Here is a 12,277-nt window from a genome sequence, read left to right as displayed (position 1 = left end):
GACATAATCAAATACTTACCGCGCCTCCCATTCCCCTCTGACCCCACTATTCTGCTCGGAGACTACAAACCCGGACATATTGTGCCACGAATGCACAGTATGTCCATTCTGCTCCATTGTGGCTTTGCCGAGTGATGTCACAGGACAGGAGCATGCTCGCTCCACCCACGTCTCCAATCAGCGTGCACACCGGGATGTAAACATCACTGCGCACCACAGAGGAGCAGAATGTACATACTGCGAAAGCATGGCACAATATGTCCAGGTTTGGAGTAGGCCAAGTCACCAAGGAGAAAGTGACTGAGCGGAGAATGGCTTGGGACGGAGGGCAATGGGAGGCACAGTAAGAATTTTATTATGCCCCCCCCCCCCCACCAATGACACTTTCACTTTTTACAAGAGCCTTTCGGCTCTGGTATCCTTAACTAAATATACAAAGAATGAATGATGTTTTACATGCTGGAATAACTGGAAGTGTACCTATCATCAAGTAAAAAGATAACTCTGCTCCAATAGGTTAGCCGTACCTTAAGAACTTTTAGAAACAAGCATTTATTTACTAGATAGTTACTGAAAAGGTTAATAGACTGTATTTCACTTTGCTCAGCACTACTGCAAAGCTTACCTATTTGTATTTTTCTCCCTTTTGGCAGGTAAGATGCTTGAATAAACTTGGCTTGAAGGGTTTCAAGGTGACTGTAAGTAGAGAAAATGTTTTCCTTACTGGAAGTGTTCTGAATGAATTTCATATAATGCATCCATTGCAATGCAGTTTCCAGTCCTGTTGTATTACGGTATGTGCTGGGGGGACCTGTAATTTTACATTGATGACATTACTTTGGGACAAAAGCAAGTATGATATCTGTATGGGCAATAAAGAAGGGGGGAAACGCTTGTTTTTAATGTTTTGCCAGGCTATTGTACCACTTTTAGAGATGTACATAAAGTTTATTTTCAGCTGACAGTCAAGCATATAGACATCTCTAAATTGATTAGATCAGTTATTGTATTTTATAGTCCTAATCTTTTATAGGACTTTCCTGTTATCCCATGGTTTTAATTTATAAATATAAAATAAGACTAACTTTTGCAGTTTGGATTGTCTTCTGTGCTTGAGGGTGCTTTTGTTTTAACGCTATTCAACTCACATCTTTAACTTTTAAATTAATCTGAACCTTGCACTCAAAGGTGTTTTTCTCAGCCACACAGAATTTTACAACCTCTAATTACGAGTGAAAGTTATGCTGCAGTCCAACTGCAAAGAAACTATCATTTAGAGCCCTGGAGATGTACGTAGAATTGAGACCTAAACATGTTTATCTCAATATGTCACGTCACTTCAGAAACCTTTTAAAGTCTCAGTAATTACATTTTATAAAAAACATTGCAGTTTGTAGCTCGGGAGTTCTGTACTGCAGGAGGTGTCTGTTGAAGGTTTCCCTGATAGGGCACCTGAAATTAAATCTATGAAACTACGCAAACCAGCTTGTGCAGTGTGGCGTCTCTATATGGACCAGTTTGGATGGGCTCACCACCGTTTTACTGCTCTCCCTCAGTTTTTGGCTCTGCTTAGGGCCATAAAGTCACATGTACCTTGAAACCTATCATATAGCTTAGGGCAAGTTGCACAGAAGGGAAAGGAGGGGGCAAATGCTCTGTCCACTCCATGCTCCCGGCTCCAGTGGCACTTCCGCATGTGCAGCATGGAGCCATTCATCTTCGGAAGCACTGGGGGACCCAAGTGTTTCCGTTTCCTCCCAGAGACAGCATATTTGAGTGAAGGGCACCGAGAAAGGGCCAGGAAGGCTATATGAGATCCAGAACTTTCCCTCTCCATAGGTAACTATCTTACTTTTTATTGTTTATTTTATTTTTTATTCTTCAATACAATATTGTTTTAAATGTGATTTATATGACCTCTACCAATCAAGCAGCTTATGTACAGATACGAACCAGCTCTGCCACTGAGTTTCCTTACAGGGCTAGGAAAATATTTGTGCTGGGATCTGAGCTGTAGAAACAGAACATAATTGCGTGGTGATGGTTTGAGAGGTATGCTCAGTGGGGCTTTAGGCTAATAGATTCCGTTCATTGCTTTTAGAGGAGAGCACACTGCTGTGGCAGGAGCTCTGACAAAGGCTGCTTTGCCCACAAGAGTTTGCAGTGTTATACTGTACATGTAGGATTCCTAGTGATGAATTAAAGGTCACATCGAACTGGCAGTGCCATAAAACCTGTTTTATGATGAAGAAAAAGAGCTTGGAAAGGGCATCCATTAGGGATATCCGAGAATAATGCCAACGCACAGAGCCTTAATGTGACCTACATAGTACTATACCTCTTGCTGGAAGGACCCCATCTGTCAGGGGCTGTAATGCTATAGGTTATATGTCCTCATTGTAAAATATTCTGATTCAGGTTACCAACTGCGCTGGCCTGATATTAATAAAAATATACTGCCCATGCAGCATCTCCAGGCAGCTTTATGCCCAGACTTCAGCTGCGCGCGACAGGTGAGATAAATCAACTGAAATGTCTCTAGAAATACTGGCACTGACTTATCACCAGGAAATGCATGTAAAATGTAGATCTGGGGGCCTCGGGCATTTGGTCCAGTCCTCCAGGTTAAATTATACCTGAAGTGACATGAGAGAAACCTGGGTACATACAGTACAAGCCCTATTAATAACTTGTCTGAGTGTCCTTTTTTCTGAAATGCAAGCATTGATAAATTAGTGCTGTTATCGATGCAAATGAGTCGAATACAGCCCTATGCCCTGAAAAGTCGTTTGAAGGAAGAACAATTCTATTTGGCTGAGGAAACACTGCTGATAATTGTTTAGCACTGAAAAAGTCATGGTTTTGCAGCTAAATTAATCAGTTTCTACATCTGACTGTCATGATTGCTGTTTAGAATCCCATATTAAAAATGCATGCTTTAACCACCTGTGGATGCATTTTATCGAAATCTTTGCCCTGCTTGAAATCTTATTTCTGCCAGGGAGTAGATCTTATGCTGGGCATACACTGGTCGATCCGGCGGCTGATTAGCCGCCGGATCGACCCCCACCGTGTCCCCGCCGGCGCTCCTTATCAGCCGCTCGATTCCCCGCTATTTTCCGCCGGTGGGGAATCTATCCAGCAGGTCATCGGACCTGTCGGATATTATCAATCGAGCCATTAGGCTTGATTGATAAGGCTGCCCAAACTGCCGTGTATGCCCAGCATTACTCTCTTGTTGTCCTCGCTCCTGCCTCTTGGCCACCGCTGGTGAAAATTTTGTGTGTGTACAGAGTACAGATGTCTTCCCCTACAAAGCTTGACTTCCCTATGGTGATTGCATAGAATGCTCAGCAGGTGGTTTGTTTCGGGTGATGCCTGCCCCCTATGTTTCAGCAGATTTTATGCTGGGTTACTAGTGTTGACCACCAGAAAACAGAAAGCTTCTCACAGTGAACCGGTGAAGACTGTAACATTGCAACTCCTACTAAATATACAGTGCAGTGCAGTGGCGTAGCTAAGGAGCTGTGGGCCCCAATGCAAGTTTTACATGGGGCCCCCCAAGCACTCTATACATAACAATTGATACGGCGCACTAAAACCTGCCAATGGCAACTACAGTGTCAGAGATGCAAGAAGGGGATGGGGAACAGTTTCCTAATGATAACCACAATTCAAAGTATCTATAGAAGTGATTATTATGAGCACAGGACCAATAGAGAGCTAATACTGTAGTTGAGGGAGGGACCTTCGGGGCCCCTCTGGCCCAAGGGCCCCGATGCGGTCGCTACCTCTGCACCCCCTATTGCTACGCCCCTGGTGCAGTGAAAATATGCATAGTAATTAAAGTGAAGACTGGATGATTAACCTTCTTAGCCGTAACCTCAACTCAGGCTCGGGCTGGAAATTCGCAGGTCAGAGCATTAACTCTGAGTCTGACTTCTGGTAGCTGCCGGAAGGTGAATGCAGAGCATAGCGCACAGTGGGCATCGTAACTCACCTCCCCGGGATCCAGAAGCTGGCAGCCATTCTTCTTCTGAGCCTGGACGGAGGGAGAACTGCAGCAATGGTTCCAGGGGGGAGGTGAGAAATGCACTGGGCTGCTGCATCTCTCTCTACGATGTGATTCCCCCACCCCCCCTTGGTTTTAGAGTCTAAAAGTGTGAGGAAAAAACTTGCACCGCTTTTAGACCCTAAAATCCGTGAGTAATTATATATACCACCAAGGGAGGTTAGAGTCAGTAGTTTGAGACATATTGTCTGCTTTAGCCATATGCAAATTTTGACTTTTGTTTTGAAATTTGGCTTTGTACTCTACTCAGGAGGAATGGGCAAAACTGTCATTATAGCTTGAGCCAAGCTAACATAAGGCCGCAGAAGGTGGAGTTCTTAGGGCATTTGTTCTGATTGGGCGGTCTATGGGGAAGAAATGAATACCCTGTTAACCCGAAAATAAGCCCTATCATGAGTTTTCTGGGTTTTTGATGATGCGTCAAATATAAGCTCTACTTACGTTCATGAAATAGTCAGTGTAAATGGTGTTCAGGCAGCTGTGGAATTCAGAAGGTCAAATTGATTCTTCAAAGAACAGACTCCCCTTAAAGATTCACACTCATAACACCCCAAGATCCAAAACAATAAGGGTCGACACATGCTGGAATCTGGATAAATGTATAAGAAAATCGTGACGGAATATAGGTTTTGCAACGGTACGATGATGTTCCAGAATGTGACAGCATGACTACCAGTATATTTCAATTAATGTTTATTTTTTGTTCAAGAAAAATCTTTTGGAACAAAAATGTATATAAGACCCGTTTTTTTTTTGGGGGGGGGGACCTAGTAGCACCTAGCTGAAGTACGAGGCAGTTAGCATTCTTATGGCCGGTACCCTTTGCCCAATATTTTTGTGCCAAAATTAAACCTTTGCCCTTTGGCTCCTCGAGCCTTGCAGTTGTATCTGCAGTTTCTACAGTGGATACTGCAGTAATGATATGTACACTGTGGCTTTAATTACACAAGAAAACTCTGGCAACCCTTTGGTTTTGATTAATAAAGTGGATATAGCAGGAAAGTTTGTATTGTTTTGGCTGCGTCTGCTCCCAGCAGGGAACTAATGTAGAACTGTGTGCAGCCGCGCAGCTCTCTGTGATCCACCGCCGAGCAGAGACAGTCAAAGCTTTTACAAATGCCATTCTTGGGGTTTCTTACAGTACATTTGTTTACTGCCAGACAACATTATTCAGGGTGAAAAGGTGCTCCAGCTTTATGGACTGTGCTGGATACATTATAAAATTGTATTGGCTTTTTTGTAGTGTATTTGTCACACTTGGAAAGAAAAACAGCTTCTTTGACAGCCTCTTGCTTTGTTTGACCACCTTAATAGAGCTGCTCAGTTACTAACTGACTAAGCATGAGCTCCGCAGTGCAGATTCCATATTCCTAGCCTTTAAACTTGAGGCCATGGCAGGAGGGGTTAATTCACCCGTGTTGCCACCTATAACCAATGTGTTCCATGTCGTGTTCACTCGCCTTTCACATCACAACAAATCTTCTTCCTTCTGGGTTTAAAGGAGGAAGTATTGGAAAGATGGAATGTGACGTGGAACGCCAAAAGTTTAAAGTCTCAGAATTTGTGAAACCTGAACTATAGAGCACAGCAGAGCTGATGCCGATTTCTGACTCTGCATACTTACTGGAAGTTACCTCTGTGACTCAATTAAAGAGAAACTGTTAGGCATAAAATACTAAATTAATTATCTACTGCAGGCTATTAAATTGATACAAAGGATGCTAACCAGGCAATTCAAAAGTTTGAAATCAATCTTACTAGTTTCCAAATGAGCTTTTCTCTCCCCATGTCCCCAGGCTCTAACAGCGTACGCAGACGCAAAAGAGAAGTGACATATATGCTGGATCAGCCTAATTGGCTGAAGCCTCTGGCATTTACCTTTCTGCGATAGGCCACCTGGTCTCCCCTTCACTGCGGTGGATCCAGCCGCTGTTAGAGCCCCCCTTCTCCAGTAGCATGTCCACTCCTTCTCCTCCCGCATGCTGCATCTGCCGCTGCCGCATTCCCCTCTTCCCTGCACTGATCAATGCGGAAGGATAAAGGCAGTGCACACAGACTCCCGGAATAATGGTTCCAGGCGCTGCAGTTCCCGTCTATACTCTCTGCACTACCGCCGGCGGTAGTGCAGAGAATAGATGTGAACAGCAGAGCTTGGATCCATTATTAGGCGAGTCTGTGCCTGCTGCATTTATCCTCCCCGCTGTGCTCATAATTAGTGCGGGGAGGAAGGGGATGCAAGGAGGGGAAGGAATCTACTTGGAGGACGCAAGATGGCCCCTGCCATCAAGAGAATGCTCCTAATTAACTATATAAAATTATATGGAAGGAAAATGGAGAACATTACAATACATATGTTATGTAAGTAGAGCAAGTATTTATCTACTTACATGTGTGTTGTTTTATTTTTTTTTTTGGGGGGGGGGGGGGCGGCATATTTTTGCTAATAGTTTTTCTTTAACTCTTTAGAACGCAGGAGAAGGGTGGACCAAGGCAACCAATGGGCCAAGAAAACACCAAGGACACAAGGCACCAGGCGCTAATAGTGCAAAACTTAATGACGCCAGGATACGATATGTACATTACTCACAAATTTCTGGTTGCACAAGATTTGCAACCACCAAAAGGCTTACAGAGCAATTCCTGCCACCTATCGGGCTTGTGTGGGTCCTTTTATGGTGCAATCTCAGTAATTAGGTCGTTCCTAGGGATAGGAGCTACGCTAAAAATACAACCTCCTAACAGAGGTGCAATAATCAACAAATGGTACATATTAAAAGGTATGACGTTATTGTTTAAAAAGGAGATCCGTGGTTTCACCTTTCCCATGGAAAACAAAGCAGCCATTAAAACTCAGTTGATAGTTTCAAGAGTTTATTGCACAAAATAAGGTCAAACAATATGTTTCTCTTACATTTTCCTGCTATTGACCTGATGAAGTGAGAAATGCCTGAGAAATGCGTTGTCTGACTCTACTCTGTGCAATAAACGCTCGAAAATCTATTCCATGGGAGAGGTAAGTCAACTAAACATCTCCTTTTTAAATGATTTTTAATTATTTTACATTTTTGGGTGCCTCCATCTACCAATTATCTTTAGAGAGCAGTTATTGAAACTTTGGGCACACATCCTATAATAGTTTGGCTTTGCAAAGCATGACCTGATTACTCTTGTGGCCGATGATCCCTGAACAAACATGCATGCTAAGCTTCAGGGCTGTAGAGTCGGCACAAAAATAATTCAACTCCTCAGTTTATGAAACCACCGACTGTGAGTATCCAAAAATTGATCCAACACTGGCAGGACCGTGGTGTCAGTACAAAAATCATTCAACCCTCAACGACTCAGTTTATGATACTGCCGACTCCAGGTACCCAAAAAATGCTCCGACTCCTTGACTTCAACACTTGTCCAGTACTTAATAAATCATCTAGTATGATTGAATCAAGAGTCTCAGTACTCTAGGACAGCGTACACACCATATGTGTAGATAAGTACGTGCCCCCCTTAGCTGCGTAAGCAAGTTGCCACTGCATTGATATGTACAGAGTTGCAGAGAATCTTTTTCTCCATAGGCATATGGTAATATTTGGTTCAGGTCTAGCTAGAATCATTGTCTTTGAGGGTTAGTCTGAGGACCCTATATTAATCTTACTCACCTCACAGAAAGTATGAATGAAATGCGTGCAGCGGGCCTAGAAGGGGTTTATTTTTGTGCTTCCTGTGTTTGTACAGCATCTTTAAATGGCAGCTCCTGTATTACTGTAATTTCATATTAAAAGCCTCTAGAGGCGATTGTGCTGGCATGTTATTCTCTATAAAAGATTGAGACCTTCGAACAAGTGGTCCACTTTGTCCATGTTGAGTGGGGGGGAGTTAATTCAAATGATATGTATGCCATTCACAGGTATGCATGACTCCGAGGTACCTCAAGTGCTCAGTTTTTTAATAGGTCATGAGAGAGTCGGGCTAGAAGCAGCGGTTAAAGATTATGAATGAGCAACAGATGCTAGATTAGTACATTATTATACAATTACATATTACATTATGTACCGTATTAGTACAAGCCCTGCCAAACCATTATAGAGGAAGTTAATGGAAGCAGATCGCTCTTCTCTTTTGACGGTAGACTTTGGCGTTTCCTCACACATGCCGCTTTCACAGGATTGCTTCTAAAATTTTTCCTTGATGTTCACTTGAGATTTATTAACCTCCGCATAGAGAAACAGATAAAATATTTAGTATGAGATTAGATCGTCACAGCAGGAAAATGAAAATATTCGGTAATAAGCCTCAGCTCACAATCTGAGGCTTATACGAAAGTAAACTAAATATTAATTTGGTGCCTGAGCATCATTTATGAGGAGTATTTATAGTTCTCGAGAATTCACAGGAGAAACTGCCCACACTGTAGAATGTACTGAAATGAGCAGAGAAAGAGAGACACAAAGCATGGATAGGATGGGTTTGTCCTCAAAGAAACAGGACAACCAGAGGCAGATGGATGGCGATATGTGAAGTAAGACAAAATAGACAATTCCCTTACTAAGGGGAAGCCTCTGGATAGTCGAGAGGCCACCAACAACTTTAAACACCGTACCGTTCCAATGCCGGGTTTACTCAAAACATATTTGATTGTTGGAGTGTGGTCAAGAACAAGCATGTCTTTACGGTTTGCACAGGCCCACTAGCATGAAGGTTCTCATGCACAGCTTTTCCGAGCAGGATATTTGGGTGCCTGCCATTAATTGGGAGCCCAAATTTCACAGTATAGCCATAATTTATAATATCTCCCGTAGCGGCGCCCTAACATAGTCGTAACTGAGGATTGGCGTAGGGGTCGGTTAATGTTAGTTGGGGGGGGGGGGGGGGCAGTTAAGGTTATGCATCTGAGGGGGGTTTGGGTTAGCTATAGGGGAACAGTTAAGGTTAGGCAACATGGGGGGGTTAAGGGTTAGGTATGGCCTGGAGGATGTTTTTAAGGGTTAGGCTTTGGGGAGAGATGGTTAAGATTAGGCATGGGGGGGGGGGGGGGGGGGTTCTGTGTGAGAATAGTGTTAGATTAAGTTGTAATAAAATATCAGTACTTACCAATATTTTACTAAAGTAATTTACACTTTAAAAATGTAGAATATCGGTCAATTTTACCGAGATTGTACTGGCTGAAATTGGTCAACCAAATATCTTTGCGCCAGCTTTCTTTTTTCCATGCACGAACATTTTCACATTGCCTTTTAAACAATACAATTTGCCTGGCAGTTGTGCTGATCTTTCTGGCATCATTGGTGTCTGAATCACACACCCTAAAACAAGCAAGCAGCTAATATAGCCAGACTTCAGTCAGAACGCCTGATCAGCAGGATACCTAGACAACTTGTAGGATATGTAGGTGCAAAGCTCTTCATAGTCAAATTCCTGAAAGACTCCAGTAGTAGTGAGATCATGTGACCTCTTTTGACCAGCTTGCTTAACATTGTCGCTAAAAATAACTTTGCATACATAATCTGCCAGTGATCCTTTCATAAATGGTGAAATCTGCATAGCTACTGAATCCATCTGTAGTCAGTTATTACACCAGGCTCTACAATTACTCTGAAGCACTATTAATATTTAATACCGTCACACTGAGTTGCCGCCACCATCGCAGACAGCCATCACCATGGAGCTGTCACCTGCGAAGTGCAGGAGACCACCCGAAGCCTTGTAATATGCAGGCTGCATGTTCAGCACACCTGCTGTGACTATCAAAGTCATAAACTGTTTTCATCTTATTTCATAGCTCCCCCCAGCATTCATAATATGCAGATTACGCTGTACGGTTACATATGCTCAATGCACTGCTGCTGGAAAGGCTCCACACATCTCAACAGTCTGTCTAGCAACCTGCGTGCCTCGAGAAGACAGTGTGAAAGCCGCAGTAAAGTGGGTTTACTAATTGTGTTGTTTCACTGTGAAATGGGACAGCAAACATTGGCCTTTACCTTGCTGTGTGTAAATTAAATCATTTATGTTCCCCAGACTTTACTGCCGCGATTAACAATACAAATTGCCTTTTGCCTTCAGGGAACTAAGGCCTTCCCTATTCTGCTCTGAATAAGGTGCCTTTCAAACAGTGAGTTGCGTTTTACTGTTTAAAGTTGTAAAGGCATAAAGATATCTGCCTCAAGGTAAAAACTCTTTTATGCAACTGTAATCGTGTAAATGGGGTTATGGCAACTATATACATTTATGTGAAAGGATAGAGTGAGGGCAGAACTGGACAGATGCTACTGGCACTAGCAGGGCTTGGCCGAGATGGGGGAAAGAGGGGTTAATCTCAGGGTGAAGTGCTCTGGAGTAGAGTTGAGTTTAAATTTTCACCAAAATCTTTTTCACATTGAAATGAGCATTTTTGCCCCGAAATGTGTATGAAAATAAAATGGAATTCACGCAAGATACACATTTTTGCAAAAAATAAAAGGTTTCTTAATGGGTACCTAAAGTGCCCACTATAACCTACCGGGGGCTTCTCCCAGCCCCCTATAGTCGTTCTAGTCCATCGCTGCTGTTCCGCTTTTATCCATTCAGCAGCTGTGCCCCTCTGAAGGCTGGTGGGCTGAGCCAGTCACGGGCTACTGCGCATGCGTGACCCTGGCTGCGTGTGCATCAAGGGATCATGCTTTTGTAACTGGGAGTGTTTGGTGCATGCACAGTTGCAATTTGTACAAACTGCACAAGGGCAGAACGCTCCCAGTCACTTCTATGATTTAGGACTGAGCTGCATGCGCTTTGCCACCTAGCCCTTCTGCATGGAACTCACAACAGAGCAGAGGACTGTTGGTGCGATCAGAGTAGGGGAAGGGGAGGATGAGCAGAGTTTGAAAGGGGAGCCACTCATAAGGACGGTAGAGTCTGTTAAGGAGAGTGGGGCGCAACAATCTAACTGATCAAGGAGAGTAGGAGGCACCTATCGGTCTCGGCCTGCTCTGCTGAGCAAATCAGCAATCGGTCAGTGTGTGATGGCTGAGGTGGGGGGGGGGGAGGGGGCAGGCCACTTGGAAATCTCAGCTTGGGTGAGTAGAACCTTGGTCCAGTCCTGCGCTTTAGTCCAGAGAAGGATTTTGATGAAATGGGGCCCTAGACAAGATAGCAGTTTTTGCCCATGCTGATGGTCACTTGGCTTTTTAGTAGGATTTGGTGGGGGCTAGCATCCACCCGGCCCCTAAACTCTCTCTCCAGGCCCCTAGGGCCTATAAATAGGTAAACTATATGTACCAAGCAATTTTCTTATTTGCTTGTTTGTTCTTAAAGTGTGTGTGTGTGTGTGTGGGGGGGGGGGGGGCACTCCTGCCAGTGCCTGCAGAAATCTGCAACTATGAGATTATCTCCAGATAACGAGCAACATTTATTCCATTATCATATATGTCAATCAGTCTTTTAGCAATAGCATGCTATGTCTTGTGTGGCGCTTGTTCATCAAGTTATCGCATTGTGTGATAAGGAAACAGCATTTGTCTGTCCAGAGATGGTGGAGAAATTCCATGTGTCAATGGTGCCTGGGTGGTGCCTAACCTTAAAGAGAATCTGTACTCTAATATTCTTACAGCAAAAAGCATACCATTCTATTCATTATTTTCTCCTGTGCCCCTCTGTGCTGTTTCTGCCACTCTCTGCTGCAATCCTGGCTTGTAATTAACAGTTTTAGGCAGTGTTTACAAACAAACTAACCATCTTCTAATAGGCTCAGCTAAGCATAGTGTGTGAGTCATTCACAATGTGCAGGGGGCCTGCAGAGGGTGTGTATCGCTTCTACCAATCACAAGCAGCCCTGCACATTCCACACAATCAATCCTTAGCCCGACAAACAGGACAGAGGAAAGATACATTGATTTATTACAGAGACAGTGCAGTTAGGAAAGACTGCAGTAAGCCAGAGCAGATTAGAACAGGCATAGGAACTTATAGGATAGAAGAACTAAGGATGAAAAATTTGTTACAGAGTCTCTTTAAAACCCCTTGGTGGTGCCTAAACCGAAGACCCCCCTGATGGTGCCTAACCCTAAAACTCCACAAAATGTAAAAACGATAAAGTAGTATATCAAAATGTTGAAAAGTTAAAATAATTGTGAAAACTAATTTCATAAACATATTTTTCAAACCACTAATTCTGAAAACGATAAATGTTGGTTTGACAGGTACAATTCCTGGCGGCCAAATCGACCAATTTTG

General features: G+C 43.4%; 1 protein-coding gene across 5 annotated transcripts in view; it reads left to right on the top strand.

The window, feature by feature from the left end:
* The window catches only part of MACROD2 (mono-ADP ribosylhydrolase 2), a 3,010,403-nt gene that overhangs the window by 515,551 nt on the left and 2,482,575 nt on the right, over nt 1-12,277 (top strand). The gene's annotated exons all lie outside the window — the stretch shown is intronic.

This window comes from Hyperolius riggenbachi, chromosome 4, assembly GCF_040937935.1.
Source record: "Hyperolius riggenbachi isolate aHypRig1 chromosome 4, aHypRig1.pri, whole genome shotgun sequence".
Lineage (NCBI taxonomy): Eukaryota > Metazoa > Chordata > Amphibia > Anura > Hyperoliidae > Hyperolius > Hyperolius riggenbachi.
Note: the sequence above shows the minus strand (reverse complement) of the source record. Positions and strands in the feature narration are given on the sequence as shown.